The sequence below is a fragment of the Aythya marila genome (assembly GCF_965140915.1).
Source record: "Aythya marila genome assembly, chromosome: Z".
NCBI classification, from domain to species: Eukaryota; Metazoa; Chordata; class Aves; order Anseriformes; family Anatidae; genus Aythya; species Aythya marila.
This window is the reverse complement of record NC_139080.1, coordinates 48,277,511-48,297,696: the sequence shown is the minus strand read 5'-3', so window position 1 is coordinate 48,297,696 and position 20,186 is coordinate 48,277,511. Positions and strand designations below refer to the sequence as shown.

General features: G+C 43.6%; 1 protein-coding gene across 7 annotated transcripts in view; it reads left to right on the top strand.

The window, feature by feature from the left end:
- SEMA4D (semaphorin 4D) overlaps nt 1-20,186 on the top strand; it is a 98,018-nt gene that overhangs the window by 23,694 nt on the left and 54,138 nt on the right. The window contains exon 2 of one of the 7 annotated variants that reach the window (XM_082783347.1): nt 10,779-10,885. The exons of the other annotated variants lie outside the window; for them this stretch is intronic. The gene's annotated coding sequence lies outside the window, so the exon portion shown is untranslated. The remainder of the gene's footprint in view (nt 1-10,778; nt 10,886-20,186) is intronic. 7 annotated transcript variants of the gene reach the window in all.

The window sequence follows — 20,186 nt, the reverse complement described above, 5'->3', positions numbered from 1 at the left end:
TCCTCCTCACCATCAGCAGCCTCATTTCCAGTGCCAGCAGAGCCAGCCTAACCTTCTCATGTCCCTATACAGACCCCTGGAAGTGGCGGTGGGGCCTGTGCGGGGCCATGCAGCCCTGCTCCCAGCCCGGCTGCGGGGGCAGGAGCTGCCTGAGCTGGTTTTGCTGGGGAGAGGAGCGCTGGGGGAGCCACGGCGTGATCGGTGTGGTGGTGAGCCATGGCATGCAAACGGGCACCAACAAATTAGGGTTGAATCTGACTGGGCTGAAGCGACGGGTTCTTTCAGCTGATGAAAATATTTCATAAATATTGGCTTGTTTTCAGCTGCTATCTAGTGTGGAACTGTAGGTCATACTCCTTGGCAGTCGCCGAAGAAGAAAGTTATTTTCATTCCACGCCTCTCCCTGGAGCGAGAGATTATAATCTCAGTGATGACAGGTTGTCAGGTTATCTTCTTCTTTCTCCCCCCAAGTTTTAGGAAGGAATTGCAGGGGACTTGGTGCAGGAGACCTGTTGCACGACGTCCTCCTTTTGATGCCGCCGTCTTTACTTCCCAGCTCAGCTCAGTGATTTCCTCTGCTCCTCAGCTTCTTCAGCCTGGTCTAATAACAGCATCCGGCACCAAAACGTCTCTTTGCTGACAGTTATAGACCTGACTGTATGTATTCTGTTTACTCTCCAATTTTAATTTCAGGTTGGCGTTTGATCTTGTTTGTTCAGGCCCAGATTTTCACTGTCTTGTTTGCTCTCAGGAGGTGGCATTTTGTTCTGTAGGCTGTCTTGTTTTAAAAATGGACCTTCATCATAGAAGGACGGCTGTCTGTAAGGTGAGAAAAGTCAGGATGATCTGTTGCGCAGTCTTTTGGGTATATTTTCCAATGCTGACCAGCTCACATTGATTAATTGCTTTTCTGCTAATGAGTTGGGGACTATTTTCTGCGTCTGTGTGACTGTAAGTGGATGATGCTTTTTCACAACTCCCATTCTGCTGGGTAAGTAGTTTTCCCAAGATGTAATATGCTACTTCCAACCTGTATTGTAATTATGCTGGGCAAGCCGTGGCTTTTAGTGGGGAAAAGTCATTCAGTAATGGCTTTGCATACGGGAGGCACTGATTTGCCGCAGAACTGTCTGGCTTCAGGTAACCCTTACGTGACAGTTGCCGTGATGTTTGCTGGTCCACTTGATTTAATGCCATGTAACTAATTAGGTAAGAAGGCCAAAAGCAAAGATTAGTGTTTGAATTTGAAAATGGTTAACTGTTGTGGATTGATATGTATTTCATAGGATCATACACTATCTATATATATCCCATATGGTAGTACTGTTTGCTTTGGAATGGTGGACAAATTCTGAGAGAAATGTTGGAAACCATAGCTGTTTAATAATGTGGTCGTAACCTCAAATCAAGGAGTAAGATATTTTTATTTTTAGATATGCAAAAACCTTTCTATGTCACAATTTGCATCACAGGGACAGAATGCTGTGCAGCTTCTCTTTAATCATTTTCCTGAAGGAAAGGATGCTGTAGGGTGGTTGAGTCTTGAATCTGTTTGTTGAAGGCTGCCTGGAGAATAGAATGTACTTAATCAAGTAGTGTGTGTTTATCTAGCACTTTAAGCTTCTAGTTCGCCAGGTTTGTATTCTCTAGTCTGCTTTCATTTCAAATAATATGTTAATCCGTGAAATCAGGTTTGGTTATGGGGAAGAATGTTAGAACTTGTGAGGACTCATCTGATACATGAATTTTTCTGCAAAAGTTTTTTTTTTTTTTTTTTTTTTTTCCAGTAGTGAAAAGTGAAAGCATTTCCATTCAAGTATTTTTGAATTTTAAAGAACTAAAAAGTGAGCTGTGGCTCGGCTCCTTCCTGTCAAAACGGCATATAGAGAGCTTCCTTTCCAGGTACTACAGGAATCACATGCTTTCACACAAGAATTCATGAAAATGAATGTCTCAGACTTTAATGCTTTTCCCTTTGCTTTGGCAGGGGACCATGTGCTTTTATGAAGGGTGTAGCATTGCTTTGTGTGCATGGGTCACGAGTGCAGATCAGGTGGGTGTTTCGTAAGCTAGAATTGAGTAACAGGTAAATTTCTTTTTTAATTCTAGTTATAAAGGAAATGTGTTTGATGATGAGGTTGTAGGTGGCAAAAATTTGGAGATATAGCGTGTGAACTGCCTCGGGAAAAGAGGGTTGACCCTTCTGTTGAACTAATTGATCAGTTAATGTGTTCAGCAGGGATAAGGCCCCTTTTAAGGTTCCGATAAATCAGTTGCGTGGTTTAACATCCAGCAAAACACTTTTTATAAAATAATAAAACTGTCTGGTGCTGTGCCTTGAATTCTTAATGTCAGATGACGGCTGCTGGGCTCGTGCGTCACCTTCACTTCTTCAGCCACGTCTGAAGGCTGGCGTTTGGACAACGCTCGTCACGGTGTGCTCTGGAAGCAGTCCGCCAGCTGGACTCGGTGACACGTGTCGGTCCCCTCCAGCAGGAACATTTCTGTCCCCTCCTTCCTTCTCCTGATGTGTCAGCGCCTGTGGAGCCAGGACTCCTGCACTGCTGTGGCCCGGAGCTGGTGGCAGGCCACAGGCCTCTGTGTCTGTCACATCCTGTTGCAGACAGACGCCCACGGTCACGGGTGGACGGCCACCAGCGTCTCCTGCGCCCGTGCAGCGCTGTGCCTGGGTGCTCGTCCCTGGCAGCAAGCTGTGCAGGTGTACCTGGTCTATGAAATGCTTTCTTTTGTTCAGGACTGCTGGAGCTGAACCAGGCACTTGCTAACGTGTCCTGACTTACCAGAAGGAAGCATATGTTGTTTTTTTTTTTTCCCCTGCCTTGGTTAATGATTGAGAAAGGTGTGATGCTGCCTAGGCTCCTTCTGGTGCCACGCAGTAGTGCCCTCTGTTTGTAGCAATTTATGGATTTTTACCTTTTTTTTTTTTTTTTTTTTTTCTTTAACCTTTTTTTAAACAATTTTCTGTCCTGTGTGCTGCCTTGCTGAGTTTCCTGCCCCACTGTACCCCTGGCTTCCTTTGGTAAGAAGCTGCCAGCGTGCCCTGTGCTGTGGTCAGGGATGGTGAACTTGGTTTTTGCTCTCACTGACTCCTTCTGTTTGTTTTGAAGTGATGCATTTGGTGTGGTTTGGGCAACACAGAGTAAAAGGCTGGTTTGCCAAGTGTAGTGTTTGTCCAGGCTAACCTTCAGTCTGGTGCAGAAAAAGAAACCGAAAAGAAAAGAAAACCAAACCCTCTTGTGAAGCATTTGTTCCCACCGGTCCGGGAGAGGTGGAACTTCCTCTCTCACAACACCTTCTTTCAAGCATGTGCCCTTACAGCGATGTTCGTAGGGTGTTCTCGGTAACCTGAGCATGTTCTTTGTCCAGGCTGTTACGTGTTTTTTCCAAATGCTGACCCATGCCATTGTGTTTCTGTGACTTGCTGTGCTTGCTTACAGCATAGCATTTTATTAAAATTTATTTATTTATTTTTCCCTTTTAGTGTTGCTACGCTTTTTTCCCAAATCCTTTTCTTAAAGAAGTTATTTTTTCTGTGTTACTTAGCTTTTCCGAACAGGTGGTAGCCGTAAGCTTGAATTCCTGTGCTCTCACGGTGCACTGAGTGATCCTCTAGAGACCGCATCAGTTACATCCTCAGAAAGTCAAATCTAAACAGAAGTGACCCACTGAACCAGAAGGGTAACTGCTGGACAACAAAATGCCCTTTCTTTTCTGCCTGTTGTCTTCTCTCTTTCTCCTCCTCCCCACCGGCGAACAAGGCTCCTGTGTCCGGGGGCACGTGCCGTGCTAGGCAGTGCTGGACAGGGAGACCCCGGCCCCTTCGGTGGTGCCTCCTGCCTGGATGTGCCCCCGCTGTTGATGTGCCCTTGTCCACGTAAGGCTGGGAAGCTCAGCTGGGAGGCAGATGTTGAGACCCTCTCTGCCTGAAGAGGGTGGTGGTTGATCCGGGTGAAAGGAAGGGCTTTGCTGACTGGTAATGAATGAAGGGGGGAGAAGGCAGTGAGTCAGAGGGCATAACTTTGTTTTTCCTTGTTACATTTTCTTTCTTTCCTCTTGGAAACTTTTTTTTGTGGATATTTTAGCTGACAAATGAGGAGGGTTTTTTATTTATTTCTTAAGAAAACGAAAATTGGACTGACGCTGAAGAAAAGAACCTGTGTTTGTGGAACACGTGAGGTTGTGCCACGTCAGAAATCTGTTGTTACTGTCTCAGCTTCTCCTACATCTGTACTTCACCAAAAGAACTTCTGCTTCTTTACCCACATGAAGTGGTCAACGAAAGGGTGTAGAAGTGCTGTAAAGCTTAATTTCTTCTTCCCCACCCAAGGAGCTCTCCTTCTGCACCAGTGTGGCTGAACTTGCATCATTTAATGAAATATCTTGGTGTTCTGAGATAACAGCTGAAAATGTTTCTTTTTCTTTTTATAAAGAATGAGAAGGAACAAAGCGATGTCCTGAGCCATGCCCCTGGTGTTGTACAATGAGATTAATGTGTTTTATAGATTATGCAGAGTAAGTGCTTGCTGGAAGCTTCAGGCTCCTTGCAAGAGCTGCCTCTCGACACCCCCAGAGGCTGCTGAGCTGAGTCATGGCTCTGAGCTTGGTTCCATCGAGAAGGTGAGGTCTTGGACAGCCACTGTCTGAATGCCTTGTAAAACAGATTTAAAAGCCATGGCCAAGGACTCCAAAGGCAATTTTCTGCTGCTGTCATTTGTGTGTTTGTTTGTTTTTTGTAGTATCTGAGCCATGGCAAACTGGTGCTGTCTGTCCTTGGTTTGTGGAGGGCAAACCAAGTTTCAGTGACAGCTTTTGGCTTTGTAGCTGCATGTTTATTTTTTACGTTTTCCTTCCTGCAAGTACTTAATGCATTAATTTGTTTTTTGTGGTTTCACTTCATTGCTTACAAGGGTTTTCTTCCCTCTAATTCATAGCTGTTGTTGCCTACCTCTGTTTCAGCTTCATACATCATTTCATCTGTACCCTAATTTAAAAGCAGAGACTTCTGAAAGTATGTGTGTAAGAGAATGGCTGGTACTTGGGAGAATTATAGCTTACATCTACTCTTTATTTTCTTTTGGTTTATTTCGAAGATAGTGCTAAGGCATTCTTTCTTAAACTTAAGGCCATAAAAAGTAATGAGTTTTAAGCCATTGTTTAAAGTCACCATCTGTCATTTTCTCCAGATTATCACTTACAGGCACTTGACATGAGCCAACCCAGATCCATATTGCTAACTGAAAAACACTTTCTCCCTCCATGAATTCCTAAATCTTGTGGGCTCATTACATAACCTGACAGTAACAGGCTGTAATAGAATAAATCACTACCATTAGAGGCCCTTACCTGCCTTACCACGTTTTTTCTTTTTGTTCAGGGGTTCATTCCTATCTTTTCTCATCTCTGCAGCTTTGGACATCATTTCCTCCGTTTTGCTATTTTCAGGAAAATTGGGGTGAAAGAAAGCATTTATATTGCTCTTTTGAATTGGGCTGCATGCCAACTGATTGCTATTTGCAGTTAGGGTAGTTAATGAAACATTTACTTTAGAAACAATACGAGTATGAATCAATTTGTTTTTAAACATGTCATACAAATTCATGGAACGCTGCCACAAGTTCAAAATCCCCCTTGTGCTCTTTTATGTAAGGCTTCTTGTTCTGCTAAATGTTTTGCAGTGTGTTGGTGTTAATTCCGTTTTACTGAAGGATAACTCTGTCCTACCACAAATGTTTTTGAGGAAGAGTGTATCTCATTTTTAGAGACATTTGTCTCGTAAGTGTCACATTCAGACGTCAAAATGTCATATTGTGTTTGTAGGTCTGAAGAGCACTGGATGTGACAACTTGGGAGAAAGGAAGGAGAGAAAACTATCCTTCCTTGGGAGGCATTTTGTCCTGCCTTTTCTAGCTAATGATAATGGCTGAGTGGTATGATGTTGACTGGCAGCATTTGTGGAAGGGTGCTGAACAACTGTAACACACAGCTTTTAGAGTGTTGTCTTATTTTCTTTTTATAACTAAAACTTTTTAGCTCTTCTTTCTGTGCGAGGTCTCTTTTGTTGTTGAGCCTGTTCTTGAGAAGCAATGCTACCTGCAGACATTCAAGTCCTTGTTGACTGTCTACAACCATCACCTTTTGTTCTGCGGATGAACATGTGAAGAAAAGACTAACAATGGCTTCATTATGCCATAGTTCCTGAATGTGCTGCTGACTGATGGGTAACGAAGTGTCAGCTTTAATTAATGGACACTCTGTTGCTGCAGTCCATTGGAACTGTGCTAGCAGGCCCAGCGCTCTGTGATGTGCTAACTTATGTGAAGATTTAATCTTTGGCCTTGAAGATCTTTCAGAGTGGCGTGAGAGCTGTAACCTCAGAGTCTGCTGATAGGCAGTTCAGGCTGAAGCTAGGGACTGTGAGTTAGGGCTCAGCTGCTCCAGAGCCCCGCTTTCCAGCCACAGGCTTAGCAAACAGCTCTCCTCGTGGGGACATGAGTGGGTACCAGGGTTTTAGTCACAGACCACCAGGGTTTTGATCACAGACCTCCAGGTTCTTCCTCAGATGACTTTCCCATCTAAGTTTGATTTCGTACCTGTAACGCTGTCCCTTTTGGGAACCTCTGGTAGTGTGTATTTACAGCGAGCAGGACATACGTAAAATAAAATACCGCATCTGCGCTGCGCAGGGGTGCGATGCATGAAAAGCAAAGGTTAAAAATAATAAAATGCCCATGTGCATGAAGGCCTTAGTTGTATGTTAACATCCCTTTGGCAGCTGTGAGGTGCTCTGGCCGTCGTTTTAGAAGAAAGCAGCCGCCCCTGCCAGCTGCGCACACCAGCCACAGACACGCTGTGTTCGGTCCGTCGCTGTTCGTTGATCCGGAGAGGGCAGTCATCGACTGCTCACTGCTCTGTCTGCTCCTCCAGCCTTGCTGTGGTGAGGATCTTCTGATGGGAACGTCGGTCTGGCTTGCAGCGGGTCAGGCGGGGAGTTTTTGGTTAAACATTAGTTGGTTTCCAACTGTTTCCTCAAAGACTGGAGCCCTTCGGATGGATTTTGCTCCCTGATTTTGCAGCCTGAAGCTGTGCCGAACTGGGGCTGTGTTGTTTGTGTCTCTGTCGCACAGGCAGCATGCGTTTTTGCCACTCCGACTGTTTTTGTTTTGCAAGACGAGCCTTTATGGTACATTCAACATGGGGAAAGTAAGCTAAAATATGCAAAAAGTGCTTGTTCATACTTTTTTGGGATATCCAGGCAGTGAAACCAACCTGTGGCAGAAATTGTACTCGCTAAACTTGTGGTTCAGGGGTTTCTCTGCTCTATCTTACAGCATTCAAATGGCTTTTAGCACTGGGAAGTCAGAAGATAGATAAAAGTCATCAAGCAGGCTTCTGCCCAGGTGACGTGAGCCTCTCTTCCACTTCAGTGGTCCTTCTGGGTGCTGCTGCTCACTGTTTTGCAGCCCTGTGGCCCTGCTGGGGCACATCAGCATGGGAACTGAAGGGTACCAAAGACTTCAGAGGGCTTCGTGACCCTCTGTGAGCAGCTCTTGGTGGGAATGGTGCGATGAAGGTTGGGCATCACTGTACGTAACTGCAGGGAGGGCTCAGGAGGCACTGGGCATGGGGCTGCAGCTCGCTGGAAGGGGCTGCAAGGGTACTTGTGGAGGGACAGGAGCCCTGACATGAGGCTCTCAGAGCCTGTGTCCCCCAGCCACCCTCTGCGCCTCTCGGCTGGCGTTTGGCCGGGCTCTCACGCTGTTGGCAGGAGCATCAGGGAGGTGGATCAGCCTCCTGCATGCTGTGAGTTGCAAGCACGCTTCTGACTTCTTGTCAAGCCTCCGTGCCAGCGCCAGGAGGACGCTGACGTGCAGACCTGGGTAGCCTCATACTGGCAGCAGGACGGGGGTCAGCAGAAACACAAACCTGCAAGGAGCTTGATGGGTACCTACAGGCGCTTTGTTCAGTGACAGCAGCTGCTCTGGTCGCTTCCACCCTTTTATTTTCCCCGGCTGGCAGAATTTTAGTCAAAACCTCAGTGCTGTCCAAAACCGCACTTCTGCACTGTTAAAGACATGGGGCATATTTTTCTTGAAAATTTGCAGGTAAATGAGTTCTTACATGTTTCCTCATGCTAATATTAAATCAGTGAGCTGCATTCAGGTACTGACCTGGCAGAAGAGTAGCACCTCACAACTTCCACTTCTGCCCAGAAAACCAAATGGCTCAGTTTCTCAGCAGGATAAAATTTTTGATCCAACACAAAGTGTTAAATTTCATGTTTTCCTGTATCTCTGAGAACAAGGTAAGACAGCTACGTGCACACAGAGCTTTTTCAATCCCTGAGCGTGGTGTATGAGTTACATATTTTCTGCTATCGGAGTGTCGTTCCAGACACTGTCAGCTTGGTGGTTGTATGAGTCTCCTCTGAGTTTTTCTGTCTGGTCCTGTTCGTCTGGTCCCTCAGGCGACGACGTTCTGCCCCTGGCTGTGGAGGTGGAGAGGAGATCATGTCTGCTGTTGGCAAGTCTCTGCATCTTCATTAATGTTCTGCTAATGTTTGTTCAAAGTCTCTTCCCTCTCCTGCCCGCCACACTTCAAGCAAGTGAGCTTTGGGGCTTTCCCTGCTGAGCGAACTTCAAGCAGTTGCTTGTTAGTTCATGACCTCTTTAATTCTTGGTAACACAGATCAGAGACAAGCCAACAAGGAGAAAAAATTGCCTGCAGAGATGTGATTCTAGCACTAGCCTGAAAAATACATGTGCTTTTGCTTTTCGTGTTTTTTCTATGTATCCCAGAAAGATTCCCTGCAAATCTTCTCGGATCAGAGAGGTGCTGGAACAAGTAACAGGATGGGTTCCTGCTGCCCTGCTTTCAGTTAAAACCTTGGTAAAAAGAAGTTGTGTTTGGGGGGCAGCAGTGTTTCTGCCTTTGCTGCATTACTGGAGGATGCCAGCTTTATGTACCTGGGGTTTGAGTGGCACTGCAGCAGGGGGGATGCCGGGCACCTCCCATGCTGTAAGGAGAGGAAAAGGGTGAGTGAAGGTGCCGCTGAAAGGCAGTTCACTACATGGCCATGGGCAGCTGAGCACAGGCTCCTCTGCCACCTTTGGTGGGAAGGTTGTTTGCTTCTCTTTCAGGCAGTGATGGGAGGTGGTTTTGGCTGCCAGTTTTATGGTCTGAAGGCAGGAAAAATTACAGGCAGCTTCACGGAAAGGGGGCATGTGATGGATGCACTGGCAGCGCCAGCGTCCGAAAGATTTGCAGCAAGGCCTGTGCTGCTGTCAGTCTGCCAGATGCACCTTACCACAGAGGGCGAGGCTGGAGCGGGTTGGTTATTTCGCAGTCCGGGCACAATTTAACATGCCAGTGCAGAGGAGGTGAGGTGCGTGCTCCTGTTTTAAATCAATGGAAGTAGTAAACAACCTCCTTACACCGTTCTTGTCTGAATTACAGGGTGGTTTTGCCTTCTCCAAGCATGAAATGCTGTGTATCTTCAACACCTGTGGCACCACGCTGGTGTTTTCTGCTTTGCTTTTAATGAACCTCCTGTTTTAATTGTATAACCATGCAGGATGAGGAAGTGGCACCACTCGCAACTGAAGAACTGGCTTCTTGTCGAAGCTGCGTTTTGGTGATACAGTCCCTCCGGTAACCTTGGCCTACTTTAGGAGCTGTCTCTGTCAGACAGATCCTGTTTCAGATGAGTTAGCTATGCCCGTGACTGTAGCAGCACGCTTGCTTTTGGAGAATCCTGGCACTGGATAAAAAATGATGTCTGAGTCTCTGTGGTACCATCTCTGCTTCTGCTTCTCACTGCTGCAAAGTCCAAAAATGACAGCCTTGCCTTTGTTGCTCTCTGAATGTGAAAAGGCTAAATTTGGAATTCACACTTTTTTTTTTTTTTTAAATGAATACAAGACGAGTTTTTATTATAAAAAAATCTGGGAGAAAAAAATGTAAATTGTGATCATATTTCAGTTTCTTTTTTTTTTTTTTTTAATGCTGAAGGAAGCTTGGCTTTGTGAACAGCAACTTGACACAAATTTTCTAAAGTGTGATCACAGAACTGGGATTTTGTCATTCAGTGCTGCAGGAGCAGAGTAGCTGTTCATGCTCACATTTCAGTGTGGAACTTTGCTGTATTTTAATAGCAGTTTCACTTTGATTTTGCCTGTTCCGTGCTACTGCTGTGAATATGGCTGGCTACAGGTTATTAATGAAGTTTTGAATAGCCAGTCTAGTATGTTAGATATAGCTCCTACTGAGAAGCTATGCCTTTTGAAAACTTATGTCATAAAACCCATTGGGAACAGGGAATCTTCTCCCTTTCTTGTCCCCCTACCTACTGCAAAGTCTTGCCATAGACGCCATGAAACCCAAAACGCTGCACGATGCTTCTGCTTGTTTTGTGTTTTTAGAGTCTGCTCCCTTACAAATACAATTCTGTTTTTACACTCCATTATACCACTCATAATTTTCTTGAGGTTTCTGGTGGTGGTGTTTTGTTTGTAGCTGTACACAATGATCAGTTGTGTGGAAAAGTGATCTAGAAGCACCGGGCTAAATTGAAGGCTCCGTTGTGCTTGGCGTTGTGGTGAATGTACATTCTGTCCCCAGATGACCTGCAGCACACTATTAATTTTGGACTCTTATTGGAAATACCTTGCAACAGAATTTTTCCTTTTTGAACTTGCATTGTATGTAACCTGTGTGTTTTCCAGTTGGAAAAACACACTTACGTTTATTTATACTGCCAGGTGCAGCAGAAGCTGATCGTACGCAGTAGTATATCACCTTGAAAAGTCATCTTTTAAGTCTGCTGCCAAATGGGTGCTGACAGACAGGAAATTGGAAAAGCATACGTGTAAGTATCAAAATGTTAGAGTGGGTATCTGTTACCTGTCCGTGTGTAAAAGCAATGACTTCATGCAGGAGACGTCCCTGTGCTCAGGTTGTCTGTGTGTGTGTTCGCCTCTTCCTGTCCCTCACGCCCACACAGGGGGCAGATGGTGCTGATGTTCAGCCTATTGGCTGAGTGTGGTCACGGAAGGTGTGTGTTCACTCGTATGAGAGCCCTTTCCTGTGGTCCCTACAGCAGTTTTTCTTTCAATCTGTATCTTTGGGCTGGTATTTTGCAGATGGGTTGGATAGAGCTTTTGGAAAATGAACGAACATGCATTTTTCACTTCTTTGTTAAGCTTATGTGGTACTGTAGTGTAAGAGGCATTTTAACATCGTGGATCAGTTAAATAGCTTCAATGATTTGACGTGTTTGTTTACTTTACCAAGTAACATAAACTCAATTACAACAAAAGCAAGCACTGCAAGCTTCAGTTCTGCACGTTGCAATTTTCTGTTTTATCTCCTTTCTTTGAAACTAAATATTACCAGACTTCTTGTCAATGATACGCGATATGAGATGTATGTGCAGATACTGAAGTACCTTCACGTACGTATGAGCACAGCGTTTTCAGTAATGTTTTTTCTGCTTTTTGCTTTGCTGCTTGCAAAGGTTGTAGCCTTGGGATGCTAGCCAGGCTTTGAACTGTAAAAGGGAACATAAAGAATGCAGGATGTTTTTGCAGGAGCACATTTAGCTCAGCTGTGAGCAGATGGCTTCATTAAATTCTCTTTAGGAGCAAGGAGAGCAGATTCTGCTTCTGGGAGAATATTGGCCAAAGCAACTACTTTTACATTGCAATTCCAAGTTTGTGGCAGGTAGTAAGAATATTTTTATCAATTTTATTTAAAGTGATCAGTCCAAGTACCTTAAAAAAAAAAAAAAAAATGAAGTAGGGTGTAGCCTCCACTTCATAAGCTGATAGGCACAAACTAGGACAGAAGATTTAATATTTAATCATCACATTTTCTACATGTATTTTAAATACTGGGCAGGGAAACTCTTGCTTTGTTTTTTGCTTCTCAGTCCTGAACATTTTCATGTAGTTTTGTTGTTTGCCATAAAATTGTGTGGTTTGTTTTGTGTTTTTGCCTTCTCCAGAGAATTAACAAAAACTGCATGTGTAACTAGCTCTATTTATAAATAAGCTGTGAAGGAGAGTGATGTCCAGAAAGTTTCTCTCCCATCTAATAAAAGACTCCTAGCAGTAGCATTTCAAAGGGTCTGTTTATTCCGGGGTTCGGTGTTGTTGTGTGGATCAAAGTTGTGTTATGTGATCAAAGGTCAAAATAAACGTTATGAGGAAATTAGGATCATAGACTATACAAGTTGGAAGGCACCCACAAGGATCATCGAGTCAACTCCTGGGTCCTCAAAGCTTGGACCTAAGCTATAACTAGATATAGTTTCCTTGATTTCTACCCACCCTAAAATTAAAACACAAACCTCAGAGTTTTGCTTCAAGGCAAGTACGCATGAGTTATCATATATTGGGTTTGAGGTTGAATAGCCTGCTAAAAATGGAAGAAGGTGTGTTGGACTTTAAAGATGGGGATGGATTTAAGGAGAAGAATATGAAGCTGGAGTTTTTGGTTCTTGAGGATGGGAAGTTAGAGATGAGAGAAAGTTTTACCTGTTAAGCCCTATCAGGGTTGTGTGTTTCCTTTATTTACTTAATTATTTTAAATTATATTTGGAGGCAGTAAACCTGGTAATAGGGAAGAGAGTGTTGCGCTGTTGTGGTAGAGTTTATTGGTATTGATTATTGCATGTTCATTCTTTCACCTGTGAAATGCCTCTGTTACAGATTAAGTTTTAGCCCATCTCAGTAGCACGAGGAGACTCACAGGGTCTGATGCTGGTAGGCTGAACTCCTGTGTTGTGGATTGTCTATTGGTAAATACTCTGTCCCGGGGAGGATTTGGGCTCTAACCAAGCTGCCTGGCTGGTTTTAGGTCTATAGTCTGTTAAGATGCCTCCAGCAGGTAATCTGGGCCTGTGACATTGAAATGCATACACTGTGAGATCACTGTGTGTGGGAAAAACCTTTATTTATGGCAGTGGTTTGGGATCAGTTTGTCTCATCATACTGAAGCAAACACTTTTGTGTAATAGTCGTGTAGAAATCTGTACATGTGTGCTGACAGAAAAACATGTTTGTATAATAGAACAAGTCTGTGTTTTTTTTCCCAAGTTGCTTTTTAAAGGTAAACCAGCAGCGTATATACGTTACAGAAACTGTCTGAACCAGACATATTAACCACTGTTGCTGCAGGAAAACTTGTGCTTAATTAGAATCAATACATTCCACAATGAGAGAAGAAAATGACCTTGGTTTTGGAAGGATGAATTACTAGTGTGTTCCTGTTCTTGCTCTGAGTTTTTCCCTGCATGATCTTATCACAACTTCTAATGATTTTTATACGTATATAGTACCTACTTGTAAAATGTTATCCCTTGTATGTGTTCTCCGCGTGGTGCTAGGAGGTGCTGAACAGCACTACTATTCAGAGAGAATTAGGTTAGTGGACCCACTGTAAATATAATTCAGGCCCTAGTTACCTAGTACCTGCCGCTGTGTGTAAGATAACCTAATGAGAGTTATGCTGGCATACCTTTGTTGGACCTGAGGGTCTGTATCAAAGCTTTAAGTGCAATGCTTTCCACTGCAGTGTGGTGTGTCAGGTATCTTCCAGCATGTCAGATTGTCAGTGTTTTACATAGCTCATTTCTTTGCTGTTTCCCTATTAATGATGGGTACAGCAGCACTGCATAGGGGAGAGAGGGGACCTTAATGAGGACCTCCCTTTACAGTCCAAGTTGGACCGTTTTTACCTTTTCTTTGGAGAAGAATGGAATATTGTATAACTACAGTTACAGTACACGAATAAGTTTTATCAGTACATATTACCAAAAATAGCCTTGTCGAACTGCAGGCCTTGCACGTCCGCTGGACAGGCACTTTGTCATGTATTTGTGTCTGTTATTCTTTTTTGATGTTTTGCAAACATCTCACAACAAAGACTGCTAAGCCTTTTGGACATCTGGGCTGAATCACATTTAACCAGCTTATGTGAGCAAATGTTTCTATCCATTCACATAGAGAGATGTTTGCTATGAAGTCCAGGACATTCTGCCACAGAGATGAATAGCTTAATGTGGTTACGATTAAATAAATTCACTCAGTTTATTCTGACTCTTGCTTTTTCCCATGAATGCAGAAATTATTGCCACTTTGCAGTCTAGGATTTTTAGACCCATGGAAATACTTTATTTTTGTGCTTTCTGTGTTTATGTTTTGCCAAACATAGAACCTTAACAAATAGGGAGGAAAAAAAAAAAAAACGGAAAAACTATCTGCAGAAATACCACAAACCAGGTGCTTCTCATGTCCAGTCAGCATCAGTTTGGACCAAATAATACTCAACATCTGAAAACATCTTTTGCTGCTGGTGGTGATGTTTTTTTTCCTGTACTGAGTAAATTATCAGCTTCCTTGAAACTTGATTTATAATAGCGCCTGGCCCGTATGTTAAAAAGATAAAATGTCTGCTAAGACACAAGTATAAATAATCCTCAGCTGGAGTTACAGTCTGCCTTGTTTCTAGAGCTTTCCTAACCTGCAGCAAAGAAAACCAGACTAGCGTTCTCGTATTCATCCTGCAGCTCGGAGCCTGTTGTCAGCACTACCACTTGTAAATAGGAGCAGCTTCACACTGCTCCGAGAAGCTGCAGAAAGCAGCCGTAGGGGTAAGGATATGAGAACATCTCATGAGCCCGTGGTGGTAAAGGAAAGCTCTGAACCATAAGCTGATACTTCCCTGTGAATGGATGAAGTGGTGCAGTCTCCGGGATGCTGGAATGTGATTTCATTTGAGGTAAACTGGGGTGGCAGTGACAGCCTTTGCCTAAATAGGGAGGAGCTCGAGAGGAACGGCGTTTGATGGTGCTTGTGGATCCCTCCCGAAGCAGCAAAGCACTGCTGCAAAAACAGCCTGGGAATGAGTTATTTCCTTCCTCCCTCACAATGCCTATTTCTCTGCATGTAACAAGAAAATTAAATTATCTGGATATTTAACTTTTTGTTTCCTTTACTTGTGGTCATTGCTGTGTGGACCATCATATGCCCAAGTAAGCTGTGGTTACTCTGTTCTTTTATTACAGTGTCGTCTTCGGTGCTGAACATGAATCCAGCTAATCAGCAGTTGTTTATTGTGCAGGTAGAAAATTGAGGTATTTTTACACAATCTTCCTCAAGTTGTGGTTGAAGAAGAACACCTGCTGCATGGGCAGAGAGTCTGAGCAGAGGTCTGTGCTCCAGGCCCTAGATGCTGCCCAAACCGTATCTTGTCTGTGGTCTTCTCTGCAAGGCTCGACTGATCCTTGACTTCCAGGCCTGTAGGTTTGCCTTATCCCCCTGCAGACTTCTGCAGTCTCAGGGACACAATTTTCACAGTAAACCATTTCTGTAAGAGGTAGCTCACTCATGTTTATGTCACAAAATTTTCTCTTTTGGACTACAATTCAAAATATTGAGTTACTTTTTTTTTTTTTTTTGTATTCTCTTAGCATTTTTATTCAGTGTTTTCCGTTTAAATTTGGCAGACTGATAGCAGAAACAAACCCATGCTCCTCTGTGGTGCTGATGGCCTCCTTATTGCAGGAAAGAGATTTGTATTTTGTCCATTTCTTTCAGATTGATGCAGTTAATGCTTTGAAGTGTTTGCTTTGTCCTCTTTAATGGATCACTTTTAAGATCTCATAATCTTGTTTGTCTAAATTTCAAAGCTACTGGGGGCAAAGGCTAGAACACAACAGGATTTTTATTTTATGGGGCTTTTGCATGAAGAGCATGGCCCAGCCCTGTTTTTAGTGGTGCCTTTGGCCCAGTCAGTGAGGGTGGTCCAAATATTTATTTTGTAAACCTTTCTAAAACTGTAGGTGGCAAGGGGTGTCCCAGAGCAGGCCCTGGGGTTCACTGACCGTGAGGCAGTGGATCCTGGTGCTTGTTGCTCTTAAAACTTATCTCCACCCAGCACTCAAAGTCATGGAGCAAGGCCCTGTGTGGTGGTGGAGCCTGTCATGTCTTCACCTGTACCTCCTGTTGGTGAAGCATTGCTCCTGTCAGCCATATTACACTGACTAGCTGAGGAGAAAGCAGAGGATACCCCTCTTGTAATGTGATGGCAGAATCTCTTCCTGGGGTGATCCTTTGGGGGTTTCTACATGCGTCTGGGGTTGTCCTGGTGAAGTTGTGGAGAAGGTGAGTGGCTGGGTGCCCTGTGAGCTGTGCTGCCACTGCTTGCTCAGTGAGGAGTAAACCTGTTAAAGAGCCAGGAAGATAATACGTTTATTAAATGTGTTTGTCACCCTGCAAGCTTAATGAGGTGGCTTAGAGGTAGGAGAAAATTACTTGATGAGTTCCATAAGCATAAGGTGCTTACGCTGAAGGTGGTAGAAGCTGTATGTGTTGCAGACTTCCACAGAGGGGTTCAAATCTCAGTTTCTGCAAGTGGCTGGAAAATCATTATTGTAGTGCTTGTGAGTCTCAGGAGACAGTGCTCTCATCTTTTATGTTGGGGTTGCTGAAGACTTTTCAAGTCTTCCTGGTAAGTAAATTGTTTTGTATTTTAACTGTTGCTCTTGTATTCTTCCAGTAAGGGCCTTTTCTTGGGTCCATTGTGATACTTTTCTTGGCTTCCTGAGCCTGTCTTTTACCAGAAACTTCGGTGTACCCCAGGAGCTGGTGTAGCGCTCTGCTAGGCAGCATAGCCGTAGTCACCATCTCCTTTCTTTGCAGTTTCTGTGTTCCTTGGAAGTGAAGCAGTTGAAGCCACGCTTTTGCACTGCTTCTCAGGCACGGAGCTGATGACTGCGCTGACACATATCAGGGAGGTTAATCCTAATAACATATGCCTGTGAGAGCTGGAAACATACCTAAGCGTTAGGCAGTGAATAAATGCCACAGAAAAGTTCCAGGCCTTGGTTGGAAAGACCTATTACCCACAGAGTGGTGTGAGAAATTGTTAGTCGGCAATCCAGGTCAGCTCTTTGTGAGGATCTAAACCGGTTGTGTATAGGACATGCTTTTCTAAGGAAGACTCTTGACTTTCTCATGGAAGTGTCCCGTGAAACCTTGCTAATGTCAGACAGGAAAGATTCCCATAGGAAATCTTAAAAAAAAAAAAAAAAAAAAATCCTGTAAAAGGCAGAATGAAACAACCTGTTTGCATATCCTGAGCAGTAGTAAGCAGCAGTATCAGGAGTAGCGTGGTGAAAATAAGTATACATCAACAATATGAAGCATCTCATGTATGCTACAGTGATAATATCTGACTTTTTAGCTTACTTCTTGTATATGACCTTGCCTTGCAAAAGGTTTATTTTGGGAAGTGTTCTCAAATATTAATATTTGAATTCCTTGTTTCATGTTAACAAAAAGATACTTGAGCAAGGGCTTTTTTCTGCTGAAGAGTGATGTCACTTCACATCATCCAAGAGGACCCACAGTGTGACAGTGTTTTGCTAGAAGTCTTAATGGAGGGGGTCAACTGTAGTGAAATTGCATAACTGTTGGCTGTCGCTTAAATTTTGGATGTGCTACCAGTCTTTCAAAGCATGTTAGAATTTAAAAAACTTACAACCTAATCGGATGTTTTTGAGCAAGTGCCCTTGCTCAAAGGTGCCAACAGTAAAATGCTTGGATCCCCTCATTCTGGAAAGATAGAGGAGTTTTTTGAACATAGGTACCTAGTACCTATATTTATATATTTTTATTTTATTTTTTTCTGCAGAATAAATTAATTTTGGGCTTTGTGAAAAGGGAGTCATGGAAATCTGGGTTCAATAGAGAGCGGATTGTGTTGTGCCTTGAGGTATGCAGTGTCAGCTGAACTTTTCAGTGGACTTCTCAGACACTTGCACGCAAACTGTTACACAGTTTCTTGTGTTACTGAATGTTGAATCTTTTGTTAAAGATGATAAGCATTTTACCTAGCAGAAATATGTCTGCAGTCTTCAAGAACAAGGAAGCTTAAATGAAACCTGCTATTTAGAATCTATCTCAGTAAGTGAGGACCATGAGCAACCAGGCCAACAAACGACAGGTTTCGTAGCAACAAAAATAATGAAAAACATTGTTTAGACTTTCTCTGTAGAAAAGCAATAGCAAAACATCTAATGAATGGTTGTTAATCTGCAATACAGATAGTCAGCTTGTGGTCTATATACCTCTGGATACTGTGGACAACTTCTAAGAGATATGCCAAAGCTACATAAGAAAAACAAGCTGACTGTCAGTAGGCTTAATTTCTCAGTGCAAGCTCATACTCTTGGAAAATTGAATGGCTTTTGATCTATTAAAAAAAAAAAACCACACACACACAAAAAAAAAAAACAACAAAAAAACACCTTCTTAAAGCCTAAATATTCGGCTAGAAAGAAGAATGTAAGACTAGGTTCCCTTAGTCACAAATACATAAAATTAAAGTCACAATTTAGTACTCGGACAGTGTTTGATTTGATGCTATGTAATTTTCCAGTAGCTTAAAGCTAGCAAAACCAATCAGAAAAAAAAAAATAGGGGAAGGAGAAAGTGAAAAGGAAACTAATACTTAGCAAGAAACATTTTGTTTGCAATATAAAACCTGCACTTATTTTAACACACAGAAAAAATCTGATTAAACTATTTCATGAAATCACCCACATGACACCTGAAATTTAGGAAATGAATGTATCCACAGAGAACTTGGAACTTAAAAGTTTAACTGATTTGAATTAGTGTGGAACAAAAAACGAAGAGAATTATAGAAATGGCCCATTTATTTTTTCAGGCAGTATGGGAAATGAGGTTTATTTCTTGCTCTATCAATTGTGCTTTGGAAGAGAAGGGTGTTTTGAGTTTCAGAATGGCAATTGCCATGTAGACGATGGCGATACATTCTTAAGTTCTTTCTTTATCTGTCCTGAGACATTTAGCAAGGACCTGGCTGTCTCTAGGCCATTCTCTTTTTTTTTGTTTCCATTCCTTCTGGTGGTGTGATGTGGTATCGGGTTTACGTGGCAAGGTTTTGAATGTGGCCTGGAGGAGGCTGCGGCCCATGGAGAGCCCCCGCAGGAGCAGGCCCCGGGCCGGAGCTGCAGCCCGTGGAGAGGAGCCCACACAGGAGCAGGGGGTCTGGGGGGAGCTGCCCCCCGTGGGGGACCCGTGCTGGAGCAGTTTGCTCCTGGGGGATGGATGGATGGACCCCGTGGGACGGAGCCGTGTGGGAGCAGTGCTTGGAGAGCTGCTGCCTGTGGGCAGGCCCTGCAGGCTCAGTTGGGGAAGGATGGCATCCATGGGAGGGACCCCACGGGGAGCAGGGGCAGGGAGGGACCGTGAGGGAGCGGCGGAGACGAAGGGACCAGGACTGACCGCAGCCCCGATTCCCTGTTCCCCTGTGTTGTTTGGTGAGAGAAGGTAGAAGAGGGTGGATGTGGGGAAGGTGTTTTTAGTTCTCTTTTAGCTTCTCACTGTTACAGTCTGTTTGTTATCAATAGGGAACAAATTACATTAATGTCTTGTGTTGAGTCTGTTTTGTCAGTGACAGTGATTGGTGAGCGATCTCGCTGTCCTTATTTCAACCCATGAGCTTCTTTTTAATATCACATTCCCCCTCCACTCCCCCCCCCCCCCCCCCCACCCTGTTCTGTTGTGTAGGGAGAGTGAGAGTGGCATGGTGGTGCTGAGCCCATTGGTGTGAAACCGCAGCAGACACTTACAGCTTCCAGACTCACAGTTATCAAGGGATGCAGGGAAACAGCTGTTAACATGAGCACCTCTACTGAATGCATTTCACAATTAAAAATGTTAGTTGCCATCAAGTTCTCTGTCAGATCTCCCTAGGCTATAATTCATTTTTGCATACAACTGAGCATAACCTCATTTTTGAGGGTGACATTTGAAATCTGTAAGCTGTGAAGGTTCTGGGGTATCGGTTTCTGATATGAGATTAGATATGAATAGCTGCTGTTGTGCTCAGAGGTCAGCTTTGCTGAGAAAGTCGTGGTGTTTTACTGTTAAGCCTTAAGGAAGCACGTATATTTTGTCTTGCTTCTGACTACTGTGTTCGTATAATTTTACAGTTCTGCTTTTCTGTAATATCAAAAACATCAAAGTTTGTAGCCTTTGTTAGCATTCAAGGCTGGAAATTCGCAGTAATTATCAGTTTCCTCAGCAAACTTTGAGGCAGAACCTCTTCAGTGTGTGACTGTCAGTGTATGTTTT